The 26,345-nt window shown below is 41.5% G+C and overlaps 1 protein-coding gene and 1 non-coding gene across 3 annotated transcripts in view; one reads left to right on the forward strand and one right to left on the reverse strand.

Moving 5' to 3' along the window:
- PLCB4 (phospholipase C beta 4) overlaps positions 1 to 26,345 on the reverse strand; it is a 350,035-nt gene that overhangs the window by 304,031 nt on the left and 19,659 nt on the right. The gene's annotated exons all lie outside the window — the stretch shown is intronic.
- Positions 23,180 to 23,286, forward strand: LOC118760219 (U6 spliceosomal RNA). Its single transcript, XR_004996655.1, has one exon. It is a non-coding gene; the product is annotated as a U6 spliceosomal RNA (small nuclear RNA).

Raw genomic sequence — 26,345 nt, forward strand, 5'->3', positions numbered from 1 at the left:
AGTGTGTGCAGTGACTGGCCTACTTGTGCTAGGAATTCCGAGCACGCCTCTTCCTATGTGGAGCCCAACCATAATCTGGTGCCCCGATGCTACTGAAATTACAAGGGAAGAAGTGGCAGCTCACAGGAACGATGCAAAATGAGGACAAAAGCTAAGGAGCAGGTGGAGCAACACAGAAGAGGATCCCAGAGCCCTGCGGAGAAGCCAGAGGCGAGGAGACACGATTCTCACCATGCCAGGTGGTGACTGCTGAGCAAAGAGTCCGTCACAGAGCGTGAGTTGGAAATGCTCCATGCTAAGGACTGTGGGCACTCAGGAACATTCATCCGCATGCGCACGGAGAGAAGGCCGGGTGCATGCCCGACTCCCAGGGGCCCACAAAAGAATGCCGACAACGTGCTGCCTTCATCAAGCTGACGGGCATGTGGCCTGTGCTGTGAGTTTTCAACACCTGTATCCAGTCTTGGGAGCACTTATTTGAGTCTCAGCTGCTCTCTCTTCCTATAGGGTTTTCTGCTAATGTGCATGGGAAAACAGTGGAAGACACCGGAGTGCTTGAGCTCTTGCCACAGCTGTGAGTGTTGAAGCTATTTTGAAAGTAAGATAGTGGTTGGAAAATACTGTCTCTCCTTTTTCTTGCAAATAAATAATTTTAAAAACCTTTGAAAGGCTGACAGTTGGGGTCTCTACATGTCCCTGCAGAGAATTTTAAAGCACCAGAAGACTGTTGAGACTCACAGACCACCGAGGGAAGGGCCAGGGACAAGGGCCTGGTGTGACCCAGGCTTGACAGTAAATCCTAGAGCAGCAAGGGGTCTCCACACCAACAGCAGCTCGGGACTGTGGGGAAGCAGACAACAACAGGGCAGCTCCCTTTGCTTAAGCCCCATCTGGTGGAAGGGCAGACAAAAAAGTTAGGCAGGAGGTAGACACTTTACCACATGGAAAATGAGCCTCCTGATAGTCGTGGCTGGCTTCATTCACCAGGCAATGGAAACCTCAATAGAAGAGTTCAGTAGGGGATTGTAGGTTCACACCAAGCCTAGAAGGAGGTGAGCTTGGAAGGAGGGAAGGCAGATCACAGGGAGACCAGTTAGGGAGCAGATAAAACTGCATAGACTTGGACACCACACACACACACACACACACACACACCCCTCCCACTCCAGTTTCCACCTGGCTTAACAGAGAGAAACAATCGATGGGCGATCTTTCTTTGTCTGCCTCACAAATACGTAAGCATTTTTCTTTTTGTTTTACAATACACTGATGATACTATTTTTTTTTAAATGGAATGAAATGGATGGAAATGAGGGACACCGTGGCAGCAGAATGGAGTGAAGCTGGCAGTGTTTCACCACAGATGAGGAAGAGGAAGGGAGGAGGGAGGCTGCTGGAAGACAGAGAAAGAAGAGGGGCTTGCCAGGGTATCCTGGCAAGGGAAGTCTCGAAACTGGAGACTTGGAACAATATATCCACAGAGGGCTTCGGCTCCATGCTCCCACCAGACATGGCTATCTGCACTATGCATCCGCAACGGAGCTACACCGAACAGGCACTCAGGACAGCCCTCATTTGGTCAGCTCGCTCCCTTCCAGAATGTAGATTGGCCTGCCCCTGAGGTGAGCAAGGCGGACATCTTTCTTAGGGCAGTGCCCAGAGCTCTGCCACATAGGGCAGAATAATTAGCACAGATGCCAGTGGCAGATTGTCTGCCAAGGCAGATTGCTGAAAGAAAAGGGGACTGCCAGGTCATGTGTCGAGTGGCTGGCATCGCCCCACACTCCTTGGTATCTGCATACACTGGCAGAGCTCTCAGAAGTCCATCCTCTAAGGAGGATGTCATGTGTTGAAAGATTAGGAAAAAGAGCTCTTACATCACCTACGGAAGCAGCATGGTTTAGGTTTTCAAAATCAGTCTGGTGGCAAGGAAAGCTCCTTAGGAAGCATTACAAGATGAGTTATAAAACTCACTATAGTGAGCAAACACAAGCAGATGGCTGCCAACGAGTCCTTAATTATCTTCAACTCATTATGCAGACATTAACCTTGACAAATTAATAAAGGTGATCTAATAAACTTGTGGGCTTAGATAATTTAAATAGTTCCAAATCACAGAGAAGGTAGCTACAGAGATGTTGATCAGATCATTTAAATGGGCTACTTTTCGTCTTTCTTAAAACTATGGTATAACACTGCTATGAAGAGACCAAGTTTTCTTTTTTTTTTAAATTTCTTTCTTTTTTTACACTATAAAGGAGACTAAGATAGGTTCCAAGCTATTAAACTATTTGTGATGTACAAGTCATCGTCGTAATTGGGGGCACACTTTCTTTTGACCTTTACAAAACTTTCATTTCCCAAATGTGACAGATAAGAAGTGCTTTTATAGCACCAATAATGATTTTTTCCTATGGGAACCTGCCAATTATAAGTTGAAAACGAAGGAAAGACTGTATTGGATATCATTTAGAATCTCAATGCACCTGAATAGAGTTGAAATTTTTTAAAAAATCATGCATAAAGAACAGTTCAAATGAGTTAAAATTCTAATGTACTAGACAGATGCACATTAAAATAGTGGCAAGGGCAAATGTTTGTTCCCTCCAACATCCTTGCACGATGCTAAACAATCATAAAACGTGTTTAATAAAAATGTGACTGCACAGAGCATAACCGAAGTTCCAACTACTCATCTGAATCTAAGTTTTTAAATCTCAATAAAAGGTAGATTGGAGGACATTAATCTATGGTCCACAGCGCTGTGCCAACAGCACACACAATATACAACAGTTAGGCAACAACAGAGTCGGGCATTCCATGTTCCCAACATGCCAGGCCCAAGCTCTTGGAGGACTTGTACCTTATTTTTCTCATAGCCTCAGTGCCTACTCTGATGCTTTAGCAACTGAGAGCCTGAATAAAGGTGACACTAAGCCAAAACAGTTCAAAGTCCAACAACGTGTTTCAGTAAAGGATAGGTGCTAATGCCTGCTTTTCCTCTAACAGTAAATCACCCTTTGTTGGCTCTTGCTAATTTGAGTCAGATTTTCATAACTCATACAGATGGTCTCCAACTTAAACTGGTTCAACTGACAATCTTCCAACTTTGTAACTGTGTAAAAGCAACATGCCTTCAGTGGAAGCTATACTTTACATTTTGATCTATTCTCAGGCTGGCATTATGCAGTGACAATGCTCTCTTATAATGCTGGGCAACACCTGTGAGTCATGGTTCTAAGGCAGCCATGCCTTCACATGGGTGTCATGCTGTTAAGCTATGATGCTCAGCAGATTAAGTATAATCCTTGCATTTCCAAATTACAATATATCACTTGCAATGGATTTAGCAGGACATACTTTTTCTAAGTTGCGGAAAAAATGCACATGTTGAAGCAAATCCAATTATTCATTCACTTATTCACCCATTGAACAAATATCTATTTTTTCCTATACCTCAGGTTTGCCTTAGTTCTCCAATGGTTCATCTTCTGGTTCATTTTCCAAATACCCTCAATGGCCAATGCTAGGTCAGGCAAAAGTCAGAATCGAGGATCTCATTCCATATTAACAGGCATTCAGCTGGGCATTGTGGACTCAACTTCTGGAGTGACCACCTGTTGCCTGGGAGGGGCTGCCATGGCAGGAAGCTGGAACCAGAAGCCACAGTCAGGAGTCAAACTTGAACACTCTGACTAGAGTGCGGGCCTGTTACTGATTGGGCCAGACAAACACTTCTTCTCTAAAGATGCAACCAGAAAAGTCGACGTATGCTTATATTCAAAATTCTGGACAAAACTGTTTCCCTCAAAGGCCTTATTTCTACAAGAAAAAGCCAGTAATTTCAGGTAATTAAAATTATGAAAAGAGAATGCCAGTTCAAGTCACGAATGTTCTGCTTCCAGTCCACCTTCCTGTCAGTACCGGCTAATGTACCTGGCCCAAGTATTTGGCTTCCTGCCATCCATTTGGGAAGCCCGGATGGAATTGTGGGCACTTGGAATTGGCCTGGTCCAGGGAGTGAATCAGCAGGTGAGTGATCCCTCTTCCCAACCCTTCTGAGTCCTACTATAATATCACTGTGTGTGTGTGTGTGTGTGTGTGTGTGTGTGTGTGTAATATGCCATTCTCCCCTATCTGTAAGTTTGCCTTTCAAATAAACAAATAAATCTTCTTGCATTTTTATAATGAGAACCCTGAGAAGAGGGATTACTTCTGTAGAATGGGAAGCAAGTGGAGTAAGGACCTTGAATTGAGCATCAATAAATTCCTAATATATAAAAAAAATTTCTTTCAGAAAACATTTGAAGTCATAGCTATACACATTTACACAAACCAGGAGTACAATAGTAGAAATGCTTATTTTAAAACTGTAAGTGGAGAATGACATAAAATTGCATATATATATTCACATTTTAACTATACATATGCATGGTCCATAGAGGGGATTGGAAACACATAAATCTGAATACTGGGATTATGAATAATTTTCTTTTCTTTTCCAAACTCCTATTATTTTTAAAGTAGCACTTAATGTTTCAAAAATAAAGCATATTATAAACCAGCAAAATATTTCAGAGCCTAAGTCAAAACAAAATACACAATTTAGGATAAATGTTATTCATGCCAAACAGTAACCTGTCGCTTAAAAGTATTAACATTAAGGAGACTCAAGCCCTCCAATAGCTCAAATTAACTGAATAAATTCACATTAATTGCACTAAATTGGCATTTTAGTTATTCTATGGAAGTTCTTCAAATCTTCCAGTATCCACAGAACACTTCTTAAATAAGATGTATTGGAGAGAGTTGCATGTGAATTATACCTAGAAATACCTTTTACCTAAATAATAAAATTTCTTCACACTTCATTTTAATTTCTCTATGAACAATTTTATTGTATTACTTGAGGGTTTACAAAATGAACAAAGTAAGATTTATGGAAATTTTAAAACAGTCCTGTGGGCTCACTGATCACAGCATAGAAACTGACCTTTAGAATATGGTTGACTTGTTAAAATAAGGAAGTAACTAGAGGGAAAAAATACAAAATAGAGTCTTTTACCTTTGTTCAAGAAAAATACGCTCCACAAAGGATACTATTTGCAGAACTAATACATCAGCAAGCAAAGCAGGAAGGGAGGGGATGTGGTGGCCACTTAAGCTCTGACATTCACCAGCACCAGGCTGGATTCTCAGCCAAATGTTAGTAACCAAAGACTGGTGCCCCAGCACACCTCTCCAACAGGACTATGCAAAGACCTTTCGACATGAGCTTGGTCCAGGCTTCAGACCCTTCGACGTGAACTTGGTCCAGGCCTTCAGAAGGAAGAGTGTCCATTTACAGCACTACACTTGGATAAGTACAAATGTCATTGCTCAGGCATCTTTGGAAGCTATGTTTAATTCTCACCAAGTGCCAAAAAAAAAAAAAAGAAAAGAAAAGAAAAGAAAAGAAAAGGTTACAGAAAGCTATCTTTAATGGGGAGGGTGCAGGGTAGCAACAGCTAGCCACTACTCTAAGCAGTTTGTCCCCCAGATGTACAAACAGAACCTGATATTCTTCCTTCCCTGGATAATCCAGCAGTAGAGTCATCATTCATTTCCTTGCTGAACAGTACACAGAACAAGGAGGACAAAATAACAGAATAAGCTGCAATATCCGTAGAGTGCATGTCTCAGTATCCACAGGGAATTGGTCCCAGAACCCTCCTCCTTCCCACCCGACTCCAAAGGATGCAGATGTTTAAATATCTTGTGTAAAACAGCATTCACAGCATGTGCATATTATGTATGTACCCCCTCCTGTACACTTTAAATCGTTACCCATAATACCTCCTACAAAGTCACAGCTGTTAATACTATATTGTTTAGGGAAAACTGCCTAACCAAGTCTGTGTTTGTCCAGCATAGACACAATTTCTTTCTATTTATTTTCCACTTGTTGGCTGAATGCAGAACTCACAGATACTGATGGCCAACAGTCTCCACCCTCCCTGACATACTCGGCTTTCACACTCCCCTCTAACCCTCAACCAGGCCTGCCACTTTGCTTGGTTGTCTTCTTCTCCTTCAAGTATGTCAGAAAATGAGTCACGGCCCAGTTCAAAACTCAACTTTGCCCTTATCTCTCTCCCTCTTTTTAGATTATTTATTTACTGTTGAAAGTCAGATTTACAAAGAGACAGGGAAAGACAAAGAGATCTTCCATCTGTTGGTTCGTTTCCCAGATGGCTGCAACAGCTAACGCTGGGCAAGGAGACAGGAAATGCCCGTGGATGCTGAAAACTGTTTAGAATCAAATGGAAGTTGAATTACGTTGGGATTATTTTTTTAACAGTTTGGTCTCTTGAATTACTTAATAATTTAACAACTGGCTATATTAAGAAAAAATAAGCACTTAAACAATTTTGGTTATTGCAAAAGTAATTATCCTCAGAAGAAACTAAAGGATGACTACTAATATATGATTTTCTCCAATACACCAATTCCCTATATTTTCTAAACAACACAAACAGCTGTTTATGTGAATGCCCATGCCTGTAATTTATGTGAAAACAGTAGTAAAACAGCAACACTTAACATAAAACACAGCAAGCCACCTGTGAATGCAGACCTCACATCCTGCCCGTGAATGCAAAGTTCTCTTTGCCCCTGCCAGTGAGGTCCTCTGAGAAAGTGCTCCTGGGGTACTGCCAGCATTCTGTGCTGCTCTCAGGAAACCTTCCGCGAGGTGCCCATGAGCTAAAACAGCACAGGGTTCCAACTGAAACATTTCAGGCATTTTCAGTTTTATTACAATTTAAAGCATGCAAACACAGCCCTTGGAAAAGGGAAACCTGCTTACCAAACGCGACTTTTCCTTTCAGGAATCCAATAACTTTTCTCCTAAGCATAAGCATTCAGGTAGCCTTTGAATGCACACAAAATTGACAGCCAGGACCCCCGTTTCCTGCCCCATCCCCTACCACTGCACCTCAGGCTTCCCAGTGTCCTGTATGATACGCTTTAGGGAGCTGGCACTAGGTTTAGCAGCAATCAATTCCTCCAGCAAGCTCTGCTTCTGTGGAAAGCAGAAAACTTACACTTAGCACATTGAGGAGCCAAAATTTTTAAAAAGAAGGAAATTGTTATAATTATAGTGAGTGTTTTTGCAACGCAAGTTGAGTTTTCTTTGGGGAAATCTGTGTACACTCTATAAGGAATCCCCAGGCCCAAAATACACATTACGTTTTTCAGCTCATCTTTAAACCAAATCCCTGTGCTTGCCCAGGAACTGTATAAAGAGATAGTCTATGCATGTGTGCCTGCCCCAGATATATTGTTTATAAAAGAGAGGCCTTTAACACCGTGTTTTTCAATATTTGACAGGTGCATTGTGGGGGCAGGCATCTAACCCCACAGCTAAGGTGCTGGCTGTGGCTCCCTCATCCCATACCAGAGTGCCTGGGCTGGAGACCTGCTCTGCTCCTGATCAAAGCTTCCTACAGGCAGCAATGTTGACTTGAGTGCTAGGTCTGTGGCAGCCTTGTGGGAAAAGCGTTTCCAGCTCCTGCCTTCTGCTTGGCCACACTGTTGCATGGATTTGGAGAATTAACCAGCAAATGTGGAGTTCTTGCTTCTCTCTTTCTTTGCCTCTCAGATTCGAAGATTTACTTACGTATGTAAAAGGCAAAGCTACAAAGAGTGAGAAAAACAGAAAGATCTTCTATCGTCTGGCTCACTCCCTATATGGCCACAACGGCCAGGGCTGGGCCCAGCCAATGCCAGGAGTCTGGAACTCCATCCGGGTCTCCCGCATGGCTGGCAGACCGTTGCAGATGCATTAGCAGGGAACTGGATCAGAAGTGAACTATACTAAAAATAATGAGGTGTGAGTCAAGTAATATCTTTTCTCTTGGGTCTTTTACTGTCTCACCAGGTGATGATAAATAAACATCCAAGTACTTCTACACCTAAAGTCTATCCATATGTAAAATCAAATAATTAAATCATATGGCTCATAAAAAAAAAAAAAAAGAAGTGGAATGGTCAGGACTCAAACAGGCAGCCGTATGGGATGGCAGTGTTGCAGGCAGAGACTTAACTAACTGTGCCACAATTCCAGCCCCTCTTTCTTAAAAAAAACCAAAAGCGCAGGGTATACCTAAGGAAATGATGGTTACTAGCCAGCTCGCAGAAGCAATAAAGAAAAGAACATTTGTATGAACAGGTCTCCAACACTTACCACAACTCTTGTTCATGAGAATTAGTATATTTGAGAAGGTTTTCTTAATGTAACCAACTAGACAAAAACAAAAAACAAAACTGATGATAATTGTTCTGAAATGCTAGGATTCAAGGATATTTTTGTGATAGTAGAAGTAAAGAGTAGGCAATGGAGAAAACAGAAATGAAGAACAGATAAAAGCAGCATCCAAAATAAAGATGTATGTTGGTTTAGAGGCAAAGCAAATGTGTGTCTGCATTTAGGTGATATAAAATAGTTCAAATAGCCAGCCTTGAGAAAAATGGCGAGAACAATACTTCCCATTAATAGACTTTTAAAAACCTTAAATGACTTTTTCTTTCTGTCTTGTAAAATACCTTAAAAATACTCTGAGAAGGCAGTATGCCATTCTAGATCAAAGTAATCATTGCTGTATAGAAGAAAATCCTTAAGTTTCTTTGAGAGTTACTCGAAGTAGGCCACTCTTGTTAAAGAGGTTATTCTTGTAATACAATAAATAAAATGCTCTATTCTTAAGTGAGCTGCCCACCAACAGGAGAAAATTATCCATTTGCATTAAAAGAAGCCTATTTTTGTCATGCCTTTTCAAAGCAAACAAGCCAGCGGTGGCTTTGGGAACTATGAATTCCCAAGCTTCCACAGCAGTAGTCCCAAATTAAAGGTTTGCCAGATTGGGTGGGCAGAAGGCAGAAACTGAAGGAGTATAAATATTTTATAGCTCAGACCCTCTCAAGATCATCCATAAACTGCCAGGATCTACCACCTGGATTAGGCTTGAGCTTCAGAAATGGAACTTTCATCAACGTAAGTTTTCAAAAATAGCCTTGAAAGAAACCAATGTTTTGAAAAATAATTTTAAATGGAAAATGTTCATAATATGCTAAGTGAAAACTGATATCATGGGATATCAGTTTTATAAAACAAATAACACCCAAGAGAAACCCGTGCTGCCACCTACAGAACACTCCCACACCACGTTATCGGGTGCCATGTCCGCCTCCCAGACTATGCCCAAGGGCTCTGGCCAGGAATAGAGGAGTCGGGGAGTTCCTTCAAGAAAGGTTCACACTGAGGAAGGGATCTGGGATGCACTGAATCAAACACGGTCCAATCCAGCATTTCGCATACATGGAAAGCTTTCTTTCCCCCAAAACGTCTATTAACACGCTTGGCAATTCCCCATAGGAACGGTTTTTTAACACAACCTGAGTGATTGCTTCATAAATACAGGTAGATGGAGAGCGATGAAAGACCAGAAAGAGTACAACATCAAAACTGTTGATCCCTAGTTATAGAACTTCGTATGATCTTGTTTCTAAGCTTTCTATGACAAGCATGCATTAAGTCATCACTCCAAAAGAAATGTGATGTTTTAGGATGATGACATTGATATACGGTTGAACTGTCTTCATGTAAACCATTGCTGGTGAAAGTTGTATTTGATGCTTCACAGGTCAGCCCACTAAGAGAGACGTAGAAACAGCTGGCAATCTAGAAATGGCCACGTGTAAGCCAACTCTAAAAAACCAGCTACAAACGAAATGCAGTCAGCTTAAACACCATTCTCAGATTTCTGGTGTCCTAGGAAAATAAACGAACCAAGGAGTCCAACCTTGGCAAAAGATAAAAGAGAAGCCTCACTAATTTCCTGTTTATTCTCTTAGATGCCAACCATTATATAGCAGCCTCTGGAAGAAATTTAAGATGTGTAAAGGTCACCTACATACTGTTTCATTTCATTATTTCCCCCCACAAGAGATAATGTAAATGAAGGAGAAATCATAGCTTGAAAGACACTGCCACCTGAGAAAACTATATAATGACAATTGACAGATGTCTTAAAAGATTTGAATTTGGTTGAAATAAATGCCCAGTAGTATAAAACTTCTTTTCAACCTAAACTACGTTTTTCATGTCTTTTTCAGCTTTTCACAACATATTTTTTTTTTTAAAAAAAAAAAAGGTTGAAAGGCTAGGACTTTAAAAATGCATTCATTTTTTTTAACACAACATTTCAAAATGTTCTCTAGAAATTAAAAACCACTCAGGTCTGTTGAGACTTGCACATATATTTGAGAAACAGATTCACAGCAAACAAGCCTTGTAAGAGTTAAGCTTGCGCTCCACACGCACCACTCTGCACGCTGAGGCCTAAACTGGCACAGTGGCCCATTCAAGGTCACAATGCTAGCTGGTCAGGAACAACTCAAAGCCAGATGAAGATTTCCAGAAGACTGCAAATTTGAAAACTCCCTGAGTTAATTAAGACAATGACTGCATTTCAGCCCTGGCAAGAACAAAGAGATAATATTTATGTGAGAAGGAACTTACTCCATCTGTGCCTGGCACGCGAGTTGCTCCCTCCCCGGTGCTTGTACTTCAACTTGTTCTGCCTGTTTTCCAAACAACTCTTGACTGAGACCAGAAAACATTCTTCTGTTATTTCATCGGAGCCCGGCTTTCATAATTTGATAAGCATTAGAATATGTGCATTGTGTGTTCGTTTGTAGGGGAAGGGGCAAGGCTTATTAAATTAAGACACAATCATGGCTGCCCAGCACATAAAAAGAAAAGAAGAAAGGTAACTGTTCTTACTGCCCAGACTTGTGCACTCCACAGAAATTCCCTGCTTGGGAAAAGAGCAAGATTTCCAAACAGGGAAAATGCTAAAATTGAATCCTTTTATTTTAATATAGGCATTAACATTTTCTAGAGAAAGGACTAGAAGCTGTGGTCTTTTTTTTTTTTTTTTTTTTTAATCAACACAGCTGCCTGGAGGGAGAAAAAAAAAAAAACTCTAGTACAACTATGGTAATCACACTATTTCATGAATATTTACAGCTTCAGACCCTGAGACATCACTTCATTGCTCTGCAAAAAGAATCATCGTTTATAAAGGCACTTAAAAGTTCACGGAAAAGTGGAGTTAAAAATAAGTTGAGGGCAGGCATGTTTGGCATGGCAGTTAAGCTGTCACTTGGGAGGCCTGCGTGCCATGTGGCAGAGCGTGGGGTTAAGCCCCAGTTCTGCCCCGGATCTCAGCAGCACAGGATGTCTCCAGGAGTGGATGGGAGACCTGGATTGCATTTGAGGTGCGAATCAGTGGATGGGAACTCAATTTCCCTCTCTCTGTCTCTCTCATGTCAATTTATTTTGGTGCTAACACTTCTATAATGTATGCCTAGTTCTGTCATTTGTATTTTAATGAACTTTTTGAAGCCCTGGGCTGTGTTGATCATTCTGGGAGTGAAGCAGAGGATGGAAAATTCTCTCTCTGTTTCCCTCTCTCTCTCTCTCTCTGTTTCCCTCTCTCTCTCCCTCCGTCTCTTTCTCTGCCTCTTTTTCTATCACTTTAAATAAATAAATCTTTTTTTTTAATAAAAATAACCAGGGAAACTATTGGAAAATGAATGAGTATATGTACTTTTAAGTCTGTTCATGCTAAGGCTACTGTTAAAAGTTAACTAAATCCCATACTTCCAGACTCAATTACATTTACAGGTGCCTAGATTCACGCACATTCTCCTCATGCCCTCCCCCTTCTTTCACAATTGCCTTTAGTGTCTCAGCAGGCATTCCCCATGGGTACCCACGTCTGAGGCACCTGCATCTGCGTCAACCAGCTTTATAATTAAATTAAACGATCTGACAAGATATGGAAAAAAATGTCTTTCAGTATTCTCACTTTATTTTTTTTCCTTTCCTTTTTGGCTGCTAATACCCAATTTTAATAGTAGGGTATCCATTTGGCATCTGTGACAACAAAATAAGAAGACACTGTTCTTTTGGAGTCTTCACAATAATTAGTATCATCATCACTCTGATCATTCCCTTGCTTTACACTCACATTATCAAGCAGGCCGACAAGCTGTGTTGGTCTGACCTGCATCCCAGCGCCCTATTCACTCAGGGAAGGCCTCGTCTGTGGTCTTGACAGTCCTCTGATTACTGCTCCTTTGGGGAACAATTATCTGTTGGCTTCCAAGACAACCACAGGCCCTTGATTTATTTTCTAGTCCATTAGCTCTTTCTTCTCCCTGACTCTAACACTGAATCTTACTTCTCCTGTCCTTAAGGAGGGCAAAAGCCATGGACGCAGTGCTGAGGCCTCCTCATGTTCTATTTTCATCTGTAGTGGTTTTGAAGATTTATTTATTCATTTACTTCAAAAGGCAGAGACAAGAAAGCTCTTCGCCATTAGTTCACTCCCTCCAAAGGCTAAAGCAGCCGGGGCATAGGCAGACTGATGTCAGGAGCTGGAGACTCCATCGGGACCTCTCCAGTAGGTAAGAGGAGCCCCAGAAACTTAGGCCACCATCTGTGGCCTCCATGGGGTGCTTCAGCAATGAGCTCCCGGGTAGCAGAGTAACGGGGTCCTGTGAAGGCGTGCCCTGGGAAAGGCAGCAGGACATGGCCCAGTGCTTGGTTCCTGCTACCCAGTGGGAGACCTAGAGGAAGCTCCTGGCTTCTGGCTTGTGCCTTCATGTTGGGGGTTAGCCAGCAAATGGAAGGGCGCTCTCTCTCTCTCTCTCTCTCTCTCTCTCTCTCTCTCTCCCTCCTTCCCTGTCTCTCTCTCTCTCTCTCTCCCTGTCTCTTCTTCTCTTTCTGTAATTACGACTTTCAAATAAATAAATCTTCAGAACACAAAAACAGACAGGTGGTGGCATATCAAACTAATCCTCTCCCTGTGGTGCTGGAATCCCATATGGCGCCAGTTTGGGAACCAGCTGCTCCACTTCCGATCCAGCTCCCTGTTGCTAATGGCCTGGAAAAACAGCAAAAGATGGTCCAAGTCCTTGGGGCCCCAGACCCACATGGGAGACCCAGAGGAAGATTCTAGTTCCTGGCTTCAGATTAGCCAAGTTCTAATCATCACGGCCATTAAGGAAATAAAAGAGAGGATAGATCTCTCTCACCCTCACTCTCTCTCTCTGTAACTTTGACTTCCAAGTAAAGTAAAATAAATCTTTAAAACAAAACAAAATAAAACAACAACAACAACAACAAAAACAGAGTCAGCACTGTGATGTAGTGCGCTAAACCTCCGCCCGCAGAGCTGAATCCCATAAGGGTGCCATTTCATGTCCTAGCTGACCCATTTCTGATCCGGCTCCCTGCTTATAGTCTGGGAAAGTAGTAGAATTGAATGGCTCAGGTTCTTGGCCTCCTGCAACCATGTAAGAGACCCAGAGGAAGCTCCTGGCTTCTGGCTTCAGATCAGCTAAGCAACGACCGTTGGGACCATTTGAGAAGTGAAACAGCAGAAGGACAATCTCTCTGTCTAAATCTGCCTTTCAATTAAACAGAAAAAAAAAGTTTAAGAAAAGAATAAATGCATCCCAAGATGTGACTTAATGCATTGCACTCAACCGGCTGTTTTTGCTTCTTGAACGGTCTTATCCAGACTTTGAATTCCACATTTAAACACCTTCAGCCCAAAACTCTGAATTTCAGTCTTAAACCGACTCCAGGGTTTATCCACCTTCTTGTGTGTCTAATGTGACTATCCTCTTACAAAGACACAAAGCCAACCCCTGAGCTTCCCATCGGCGCCTCCTGTGAAGCAGTCTTCCCACTTCAGAAATGACGTTAACATCCTTCCAGCTGCCAAGCTTCAAATCACACAGTGAGAGCCCACAACAGACCACACATAGTGAATACCTATACATACAGACATAGTCCCATAAGATAAATGGCCTGGGCCTGGAGAAAAGGAGAAACAGAGAGCTCAACTGGCTAATCCTCCACCTCCAAGTGCCAGGATCCCATTGGGCACTAGTTCATGTTCCAGCTGCTCCACTTCCCTTTATCTTCCTGCTGTGGTCTGGGAAATCAGAGGAGGATGGCCCAAAACCTTGGGACTCTGCATCCACATGGAAGATCCAAAAGTTCCTGGCTCCTGGTTTTGGATTGGCACAGCTCTGGCTGCTGTGGCCATTTGGGGAGTGAACCAGTGGATAAAGATCTTTCTCTCTGTTTCTCCTTCTCTCCACAAATCTGCCTTTCCAATAAAAATAAATAAATATCCATCTTAACAGGATGTCCAAAGGGCAAAGCTAAATTTCCCAGTAATGGATTTCACCAAATGCAGTCCCAGTTTTGAGCCATTCATGGCCAAAGAATGCAATTGTGATCATCAAGGGTGCTGTATTTAGGTAACACATGGTGTACCTAAATCATGAAACAGCTTCGAACAAAGTCCTCTCAATCCTGACTCCTAGCATTCACATGGGCCTCACAGACACCTACACCAAGCCAGAGCTGAAAGATACAGCCTAGGCCGTAGCAGCCTGGTCCCAGCTTTGACACACATCACTCTGATCAGCTTCCATTGGTGGGAACAAGCCATGCAGTTCAGCTGGCTACCAGTGGAGGCTGCCCCACTGTTCTCCCTGATGGTATGGCTGCTTCACAACAGTATGTCTTTTCTACAGAAGGCTGGACATAGGCTCAGATGGACAACTGGTCATCTTTTTCCCTGGGCTGGTGGTTCCATTGTCAGGGAATCCTCTCACACTTCTCACACAATAGGAAGAAACAGGCAGCCTAGAGATTACACCTCGGGTGTTGGGTAGACTACTCGTGTCAAAAGCATGCTTGGTAGCAGAAATTCCCAAACGGAGAACACATGCGGCTCTCTGCAGGAGAAGCTGTGGCACCGTGCAGATGACACAGCTGCCCACACAGCTGCTGGGGCATTAAAGTGGGCAATCAGCACACAAGAGGAACAGACAATATGCTGACAAATTCTGAAAACAAACACAACACAATATGTCTGTCTACTGTTCTGGAAAACAAAAGTCAAACTGATCACTGTAGCTGGTAGGCACAAACAGCATAGGATGGTTCGCCAACAACAGTTCTGATTAGGTTCTGAGTATAAGAAAGAGAATCATAAACATGACTCCTGAAAACAAGAACGCTTTATCATCATTGGGATGTCATCATCAATAGGATGATGGGGTGTTTGAAATAGTGCTAAAATGAGTATTGTATTTGCCTTTTCCTAAAAGACTATCAGAAAGTCATATTTACATTACGCATAATTCTGGGGACCACAAATCATACAATTTCTCCCGTTTTGATTTCCTGCTATCACTCTGTATGGGGGAGGAGTGAAGCCTGTAGACTGGAAGCTGCTAGCCGAGGCTCCCTACACACAGGGAGAAGCTGTCTTTGTAAGACTGTCCCTTTCGGTTCTCAAGAGTCAACTTCCTGCACCATTGGCACTGCAGATGGCAACTGGCTCTACACTGCTGCTGTGCCAGGGAAGGGTGGACTCTGACCCCATGTCTGAGTCTGAGTCATCGCTCCCAAGACCCAGTCTGGCAAACTGGAAGCTCCATCAGCTGGCAGAGGTCAGAAAAAAAAAAATAACAGACACGTGGATCTTTATGTTTAGAAAGTGAAGAGGAACAGGGCACAGTCACCCAGCCAGCGTTATCCAACAATGATTCCCTCAAATGCAGCATAGGGGGTCAGATGTGAGGCAGCCCCACCATGAAACCTTTCTACCCTACACATGGCAAAATGCTCACAGCCCACACTGGCACACATGCTTCTGCTGCCAGTGGACATGACTGTCACGAGAGGTGGTGGGGAGGGGAAGGTTCCAGAACAGCAGTTGTCTTTTCTGCATGCATACTAAGAACTACTATGACACATGAGAATATTCTATGTGCTACATCTCTAGTATGTAACCTCTAACCATATGTGGCTACTGAATATTTGAGCTGTGGCTCCCTGCTTTGGACCAGCCCAGCTCTGGCTTTTGCAGTCATTTGAGGAGGGAACCAATGGATGGAAGGATGTCTCTCCTCTGTCTGTAACTGACTTTCAAAGGAAAAACAAACAAATCTGTAAAAAAAAAAAAAAAACAGAATGTTATATAGTTTTAATAATTTGTGCTTACTTTATAATTTATTATAGATGGATGAAATGGTCATTTTCCATTCAATAATTATTCATAACCACTTTCTCTATTCCCACTGGTGTCCTTTTGGTTTTTACTTGAAGAAAATCCAAATTTTGAAATATGTTATCCCAAAAGAAAAAAAAACCAGGAGAGGGATGGAAGGTTGAGGAAACGGGAAGGGAAATCATCACTGTGTTCTTAAAATTGTATCTACAAATCACATTGAACCAGGTTAAAAAATAATTAGATATTGAAATTTAAAAATAAAATTAAAAATAAATAAAAAAGACTAAACCTAATTAATCCAGCATATAGGAAATAGACAAAAGTATTTTAAAAGGAAGTTCTTCCTGAATAACTCAATCTAATGAATCTGATAAAAACAAACATGTGGGTATTTCTTCAGTTCAGGAATACTCTAGCCCTATCTTGGCTCAATCCTGAACTGATTTAGATGTCTCCCGTATGTTTTTGAGTAGCGGTACGGAATCCTTTCTGTGCCATCACTAGTGGGCTTAAAATGTATCAGCTTAAAATTAGCCTGCTGTAGATTGAAGTTTTGAGTCCCTACAGAGTTCCCTGGCGATGTCAGACCAAATGACTTTGCAGGCCTCAGAGGGCCGCTGGGCGGGAAGTCTCCCATCCCTGCTCTAAAGCAACCACCTTGACTATGGAAACCTGTTTCTAATGTCAGTAAAGATTACCAGCCACTGAACTGACTGCTTTAATTTCTATGATTAATGAAATAAACTATAGTAAAAAGCTCTTTGTAACTCAGTAACACTTCATAAGCATGCCTAGTTCCTCTTAGTAGAGAGCTACAAAATGTCACACAGGCAAACGGGGAGAGCTGAGCAGTCTTTGCAGCTTTCACAATCTCCCAAAGCCTCCTGGGCTCTGCCACCCACACAAGTCAGAGTCCTCTCCTTAAGAATTTTGCTACCTTGCAGATATGTGGGTCTTCATTCCCAAGAGGGTCTTTGCATAAACATTTGAGAAATAAGAAAAAGTAACTTTCCTAGTGCCTGGAAGTGAAATTTGTTCCATGTATTTCTGGCCTCAGATGTAAAATATACACATATATCACCATCAAGTTCAACTGCCACTCCAGCTTCAAAGATAACCACATCTAATCATTTGGATTTCCTAAAAGCTTGTTTTTATAACTCAACACTTATACCATGCTCAGCAGTTCCTTTCAAATCATGAGATTTAGCAAAGATTTTCCTCTTTCTCTATGATTAATGCATTTAGTTCCCTGTCATCTGCGAAGCAAAAAAAAAAAAAAAATTGGAAGAAAGAATTCAAGGAGGGAAATGTAAACCTTTATTTAATAATTTGCAGTCCTATTCAAAAATACCTTAAAGAGTCAAATCCAAATAAGGAAGTAACTGATTTAGTTTAATATAAGTTAATCTTCCACTGTTATAAACTGCTTATAGGTAAATCTAATTAAAATAACAAATGAAATAATGTCCATGATAATGTAATACTGCCTCTGATAGGTTCCATCTGTAAAGTAACTTAATTTCCAAGGGAAATAATCATGTATACATCCAGAGATAAAGACCAAGATTCCGACCCAGAAGAGACTCAGGGATTTGAAATAACTTCCAACACGTAGACTCAGAGATGACACTGCAAGGACCTCCCTTCCCTCGTACACCAAGTGGGAACTCCTACAGTAGATGTACAGGTTGCAGTTGCCACCTTCTTCCAGATAAGTGAAGTTCCTTCCAAACTTTAAATAACAAATTCTCATAATCTGTTACCGAGAAGAGCATGAATCCTGAAGCTTTTCCCATGTCTGCAAGCAGCCAGGTCTGAGTTCCTCCCTACTTCACAGCGTCTGGCTCCACAGGCTCTCTCCCTCAAAGCCACACCACTCCTGTACATGGACTCCCCACAGGAAGTCTCTGGGGCCTTTCTTCCACATGTCAGACGCCAGCCAGTTGTTGCTTTAGCCCCCACTCCCCCACGCACTGTTTACAGCGCAGTGTATAGTAAGAGCATCAGGCCCATTCCACTTTTGGAGAACACAGTTGTAGGCAAGCTCTACCAAAAAAAGGCAAGACTGGTGATCTATACAAAAACAAAGAACTTCACAAACACATTGAGCCAACGATCATTCACAGCAAAGTTACATGAGTGGGGTTACCCGCAGACCTGTAGCTTGTAACCTGGCAACAGACCTCATGCAGCATCTAGGATTTGGAAGGACTCACTCCTGGGGAAGAGTGCAGGATAAAACTAAAGTGGCCATGATTTCACAGTAGTTTAATCATGGCCACAGGGAGGTTGATTGTGATACTCACTTACCTTTATGTTCATTTACACTTTTTCATCACAGTTTAAAACCCAAGGTAATTTATTAGTGAAAATATAAACAACAGAACTACACAGATTGCAAATATCATAAACTTTCTCTTTTCCAAATACCCTTCAGAATAAAAGGAAAAAGTAGGAACTATTTTGAGCAAAAGCTTTAAAAAACAGAAAATTATGCCAGAAAACACGAATAGTGTCTTGGTGTGGTTTTATCAGCATCATAGTAATGGCGTTCAGTTTTTCAAAAGCCAAATAATAAATATACATGGACTTATAATAAAGCTTTTTTACTATTACATTTCAAGTATCTCCATTTTGAGATACATGGTTCTCTCATGCTGATCAGAAATTATTAGGCATTAAACATACCTTTGACTAATATATGTGGAAAAATGAATAATCATTAATGTGTGTATGATCTAGCTCATGTACAATAGCTTTTTCAAATAAGAAATACAAAAAGGCACTTTTGAAAGAAAGGTAGTTGTTCCGCTGCAGGCTTTGGAATCACGGAAAGGAATTCTCACATCAGTAGCCTCCTGAAGTTAGTTGAGTGATCTGTCATTGGGAAACGGCCAAAAGTGAGTACTCCATGGATCGTGCGGCTAATTTTGGCTAACATCTGAAAAAGACAAATGGGGTCATGCGAGGCTGAAGCTCAGCTTTCACAGTAAGCAGGGAGAGTCACACACCAAGTATATTCAGCCTCACAGCCTCAGAATTTAACAGACTGATCCTTCCAGATACCACTTCTAGAAACCTGACCCTGGGCACAAAATCAAAAAGACTTTATGTCACAGTTTGGGGAAAGACCATGTGTAAAGCTATGGCAAGTGGCTTCAAAAATAAGCAAGGACAAGGACAAGCTTGTGAACAGAATATGGCCAAGATTCATTACTGAGATACAGGAAGGAAGAAAGGGAGGAGGGGCGGGGCAGGAGCCAGGGAAGAAAGTAGCTCATGGCGCTCGCTCTCTCTCTCTCTCTCTCTCTCTCTCTCTCTCTCTCTCTCTTTTTCCTGGCCTAAAACAATCTATTTCTTTTCCAATAAAAACAATGCCAAACCCTGAAAAGGAAATTTGTCTGATTTAATGGGCAGGCATATAAAAGCTGGAAAAGGGAGTCTTATGGGAAACCCAGAACAACTCAGCTTTAGGAGAAGCTGAGAGAAAACACTGTTAGCTTACATCCAAACTCAGAAAGTTTTAATTCATGTACTATAATTTGAGGCCTGATTTTTATTACATTGGTAATCTATTTCATTGGACTTTATGGCTTTAATAGATATTTGTTAAATTAATGAATAAGTTAGCTACACTTTTCAAATCAGAAAACCTAACACTAAGCCCATTAGAGGTCTCAAAATTAAAAGACCCAATTATGGCAATTATGGCTATTTCTTTATCTCATATTCATAACCTCACTTGCCTTGGAGAGGTCAGACATTAGGCTAAAATGAATTGTTTCCCAGACTATCCTGCTGCAAAGAGGAGACATAGGACTCAGTTTTGAGCACTGTACTGCAAGAGAGGTTCTGAGAAAGTCGTTCTCATGAAACCAACATGTTCACATCCGTCTTCCCCGGGAGACGAAGAATCACAAGGACACACGTCAGCCAACAAAATAACAGAGCAAACCAGAAGAAGCTGGCTATCTGTCGGCATTGCTCATGAGTGCATCAACCCAAAAGGCCGGGATCTCTATGCATGCATTTCAGTTACAAGCAACAAACTCCTACGAGTTGAAACTCATTTCCTATCACCCACAGGCAAAAATATTGTGACAAACAGCAGGTAGAAGTTATCTTCCCCTTTTCTCCATTCTCAGAACTCGCTCCTCTTTTCAACTGTGCTGTACCACACAACCATCCAGTAACATAGCTGCATCATCACATCTGATGTCATCAGAGACTTCCCCTTGTCAACAAGGGACTATCTCATACTAGAAGGTCAACAAGCACTTGGGAGAGCAGTTGTTAGGAAAGTCATAAGAACCACCAACCCGCCATATCCACTGAGCCAGCTGCGGATCACGACATGCTCATTTTGGGGTAGAAAGGAACAGCAATGAACAAAAGTGAGAGAGAGGGAGTTCAATGCTATTCTAATAAACCAAAGAACAGAGATTCTGATTGAAGATACCCTCCAAGGAGCTGGTGCTGAGGCACAGCACATCAAGCTGCTGCCTGCAAGGCCAGCATCGCAAATGGGCACAGGTCTTCCCAAATGTGACACTTCTGACCCAGCTTTCTGTTGACACACTGAGAAAGCAGCAGAAGATGGTTTAAGCAGTTGGGCCTCTGCCACCAACGTGGGAGACTCGGAAGAAGCTCCTGGCTCCTGGCTTCAGCATGACCCCAGTCCTAACCATACTGGGTATGAGGGAAGTAAACCAGCAGGTAGGACAACTCTCTCTCCCGGTCTCTTCCTCCTTCTCTCTGTAACTCTATATTCCAAATAGATCCATGAATGCATCTTTTAAAAAGGTAATCTTCAAAACCAAAAGTCCTCAAATAAGCTAAGCAAATATTCAGGGGCATCCAGATTAAATATCAGAAATGAGACATAACTAAAGAGCAAAAACAAAAACCCTAGCGCACTTCTCGAAGGGTTAAGGGCTGACCTGATTCAAACAAGCAACGCTCCTTCTCTGGAATTTTAAATTCTGTAGGAATTTCCACCATATCTTTTGATCTCTGTTGATTTGACAGGAGCATTTAGAACTCAGGAAGCTGGTATATAATAGTATTGACAGATGCTGAAAGAATGAACGAGCAAAACCACAGAGATTACTTTTCCATGAAACTCTATGGAAGTTTACAATTCTCAAAAAGAAAAAAAAAAAATCCATGTGCATCATTGCTAGAAATATAATGAGTCACAAGAACAGTTCAACAGATTCAATATGATGAATTCAATGGCCAAACATCTACAGAAGGAAAAGCAAATTATTGAAGACCTACACTAAACAAGTAGCTATTGGAGGTGAGCATCTGGACTAGCTCTTAAGTTGCTGGTTAAGACACAGAGGTCCCATATCAGAACAGCTAAGTTTAATACCCAATTCCAGTTGCTGACTTCAGTTGCTGATTCCAGAGCAGACTCTGGAAGACAGTGGTGATGGCTTCAAATAATTGGATTCCTGTTACACACATGGGGACTCTGTATTGATATCCTAACACAGTCCCAGTCCTTCCATACAACTTACAAGTGAACAAGGGCCCAACACGTGGGCCTAGTGGCTAAAGTCCTTGCCTTGCATGTTTCGGGATCCCATACGGGCACCAGTTCATGCCCTGGGTGCTCCAATTCCCTTCCAGCTCCCTGCTTGTGGCCTGGGAAAGCAGTTAAAGACAGCCCTGGCCTTGGGACCCTGTACCCATGTGGGAAATCCAGAGAAGGCTCCTGGCTCCTGGCTTTGGATCAACTACAGTCATTATGGCCACTTGGGGAGTGAACCAGTGAATGCAGAATCTTCCTTTCTGTCTCTCCTTTTCTCTGTAAATCTGACTCCCCAATAAAAATAATTAAATCTTAAAAAAAAAAGAAGTGAACAAGCAGGTGACAGTTCTTTTTCTCTCTCCATCTCTCACTACCTCTCTGTCCAATAAATACATTTTGAAGTAAGCTATGATATGCCAAATGATGCATTGGGCCCTATATGCCTAGAATTTCATTTACTCTTCCCGACTCCCTGTTGAGCTATTGGTGTCCCCCTTTCTAAGGAGAGCAGACCAGACAGAGCCAAGGAGCTCACCCAAGACCACGTATCAGTGGGAATCCATCTTCATACTCAAATCCAGGAAAATCAGCTCTCAATTTTCTGCTATACTGCATTGCTTTCTCACATTGGTCTTTATTAAAATCTATTTCTAAAGAGCATTCGCACATTGGCTGAGAAAAACATTCCTAACAAACTGCATAACCTCAAATTATATGCTTGGATGGGGGTTTCTGTCAGTTACTGCTTCACAAGCCAACATCCCAGGCCAGAGCGCCTGTAATGTGTGAGGCACTTCATTCAATCCCAGCTTCCCAGTCATTTGCACCCAGAGGCAGCAGGTGATGGCGGAAAGACTTTGATCCCTGCTACCTAGGTAGGAGACTTGAGTAGAATTACTGGTTCCTGGTTTTGACCTGACCCAGCCCCAGCTACTGCAACAATTTGAGGGAGTACTAGCAGATAAAAAGCCCCAGCCTTTCTCTCTCTCTCTCTCTCTCTCTCTCTCTTATTCTCTGTCTCTCTCTCCCTTTTAAAGAAATATAAAATAACCTGCAGAACACGGCAGGTTGAAGGTAGTAGGTTACCCACTGCTTTCCTCTCACCTAGAGTAGCTCTCTTACGTCTTGATTTGAGTGATGTGAATTCTTTTGTTGCTTAGTAAAGTAACGTGTAGGTGTTAACAGAATGTGAAGGCAAAATAGTTGTAATAACTCACCTGCACAAGCAATATATATACATACACATAATATATATATACACACACACATATACACATATACATACATATATATATAATATATGCCTATATACCTACATATATAATATGTGAAATTCAAATAAAAATTTATAGTGAGTGAAGTTTCTTTCTAGCCTCAAACAGTCACAGTTTGTCATATAAACCATTGTCTGGCATGACTCTGTGACTTTCGATCTCACATAATAGCTATGAAGGACTAGATAGGTTCTATATAATAATGACAAGCAGTGCTCACTTCAGCAGCATATATAATAAAATTGGAACAAAACAACAAAGATTAGCATGGCCCCTGAGCAAGGATGATACACAAATTTGTGAAGCATTCTATATTTTTTTAAATGACAAATTGAAAAAAAAAGCACCATATACATGTACAAACTACAAACAACAAAAATAAACCTAACAGTTCATGGCTTCAGTTTCTCTAACAAAGCAGATAGCCCCCTACCCACATATGGCACACTCAAACACTGAAGCTCTTCTGTTGTGCCCCAAAACATGTGGCACCCAGCTCCTGAAGACCCTAGCCCCAAAGCTGGCTTTCCAGTAAAACCCATGTTTCAATGCCTGCACTTCATCAGATCCACTGACATTTAAAAATCATGACTTCATCTGAATCAACAGGGAAGAAAACACTGCAGAAAGGGAAAAAAAAATGAATATGTCCTGCAATAAACTCCTAACACTTCTCCTTGAATAAATAATACCTCTTTGAAGTTGATGAAAATCAGTGACAATATTTATCCAATAAATAGCTTAGTGAAATAAACTGTTATGACTCCAACAAAACCTAATTTAACAACCTCATCAATTCTCATGTTGAAGAAATAGACTCACCGCCCCCGGAACATTTGGTAATTATTCTTACACAATATGTGCAGCCTCTGATATACGTGCATAGACAAGAACATTAACTGTGCTGTGTTAGCCTAAACATGGACTTACTCCTGTCACTTCCAGTAAACCTTTGTAGCACTGCTCTAAAAACACACAGAGCAGATCTCACAAGTCATCATCTTTATCTAGCCACCATTGCAAGAAATAACAATAATAATAAAACTCAACATCTGGTAAAGCCAAACTTGCATACAAAAGGCTCCATTTTCGTCTCCTGTTTTCTATTAATTATAAAATTATTGGCTGATTTCCCATGTAAATGTCTATGATAAATTGCTCTTCAATATAAGGAACCTCTGTCTTTTCTCAAGCAATGGCTCAATTCTCTGGGAAGATACACATAGTCTTTCTAAAATATCTACTTTTTATTTGAAAGGCAATGTTAGGGAGACACAGAGAGATAAGCCAAGCTGCAGCCAGGAGCCAGAACCCCCCTCCAAGTCTCCCATGTGCCTGTAGCGGCCCAGGGACTTGAGTCAACCTCTACTGCTTTTTCAAGGTGCGAGCAGAGAGCTGGGCCAAAAGTGGAATAGCCAAACATGAACCTGTAGCCATAGGGAATATCAGCATCACAGGCGGAGGCTTAGCCTGTGATGTCACAGCACCAGCCCCCAAAAGTAGCCTTTTCGGTTGGATGCCTTGCTTTAATACTTTCTTGTAATTTCCACTGACAGCATTTTCTATTAATAACATTATAGCAACCACATTTTCCCCCAAATAGTTATATTAAATATGGGCCAGTATAGTGGCATAGCAAGCTAATATCCTACCTGCAAGAACCAGCATCCCAGTTGGGTGCCAGTTCATGCCCCAGCTGCTCCAATTCCCATCCAGCTCCCTGCTTGTGGTGTGAGAAACAGTGTAGGATGCCCTGAGGTACTGGGACAGGATCTCCAGGTGGGGAACCAGGAAGAAGCTCCTGGTTCTTAACTTCGGATCAGCTCAGCTCTGGCCATTATATACTTTGGAGAGTGAACCAGCGGATGGAAGACCTCTCTCTGTTTCTCCTTCTCTCCCTGTAAAAACTTGCCTTTCAAATAAAAATAAATAAATCTTTAAAAATTTAACAGTAAAATATTCAATCTTCAGCAAAGCCAGTGGTCTAAAAAGAGGTCCCATAAAGAAAAGGCAAGAGGACACTTTTTTTCCTAAAGATTTACTTAAAGCTTCCATTTAGAGCTTTTAATTAGCATGAATGAAATCGGTCTCTAAATATTTCTCTATTTCTGCTTACATTTTTAGAGAAATTGTATGTAACTGATATTGTCCGTATTTCTTTTTGAATTAATTTATTTTTATTGGAAAGGCAGATCAGATTTACAGAGAGAAGGAGAAACAGAGAAAGAACTTCCATCCACAGGTTAGCTTCCTAAATGGCCACGATGGCCAGAGCTGAGCTGATCCAAAGCCAGGAGCCAGGAACTTCTTACAGGTGTTCCATGTGGATGCAGGGTTCCAAGACCTCAGGCCATCCTCCGCTGCTTTCCCATGCCAAAAGCTGAGAGCTATAGGTAAACTGGAGCAGCTGGGACATGAACTGGTGCCCATATGGGATCCCGGTGCTTGCCATAGGGATGCTTTCATAGAGACAATATCCAACAACACATAAAGCAGAACTCTATTCAACTTCTTAATTCTCTGGCTTCAAACTCCAAGCTTTCTAGCAAATTAGGACTCTGTTGCAAATGCCTACCTTGCTTAAAGTATACCCAGAAAAATAGGCCAAAAGCATTTATATTCGCCCTTGCATTTGACCCCACAAGCAGACAGACACTGCCCCATTTGCGAAATAAAATATTGAGGTCCACGTTAAATTAACTGACACAAGCCACTGCAGGGCTGGAACTAAAAACAGATTTAAGTGTTAAAATAACTTTTTCTTATTTATTCTATTTCTTCTTCTGTATCTTAAAGAAATTAACAACTAACTAAAGCTCAAAAAATTACAGAGAGCTGTGGTCTACAAATAAAGTTTGCAGAGTTATATTTAGCCTATTTCCAATTATACCGCACACAATCTTGGTACATCTTCCTACATACAAAATCTGTCCATGAAAGGAGTTCTTATTAGTTCCTAACAGAAAAGTAAGATCAAAGGAAGTACCACCACAAAAAGATCAGCTTTTATCACACTTGGAAACAATGTATCTATAAACACACAGCAATCTACTGCTTTTCATTCTGGTCTACAATGATTTTCTATTAGGATTAGATGCAGGGTCCTTTTCTTTGTACTTCTCAGTCCTTTTCCAATATTTTCAGAACAATCACATAGTATTTTTACAGGCTTCAAAGTTATTTTAAAAGATTCTACAGACTCTGGAGGCAGAATCTCCTTTAAATGATACATTTTAATATATTTTTAAATATATGTCATCTCTCGGAATGTTCTATTGGGACTATAAATATGCATGCACACATGGAAGTTCATACACATTTCTATCATATAAACATAAAAACCTACCAATTTGGGCCCGGCACGGTGGCCTAGCAGCT

The sequence above is a fragment of the Ochotona princeps genome, chromosome 22 (genome assembly GCF_030435755.1).
Source record: "Ochotona princeps isolate mOchPri1 chromosome 22, mOchPri1.hap1, whole genome shotgun sequence".
In the NCBI taxonomy this organism is placed as follows: domain Eukaryota; kingdom Metazoa; phylum Chordata; class Mammalia; order Lagomorpha; family Ochotonidae; genus Ochotona; species Ochotona princeps.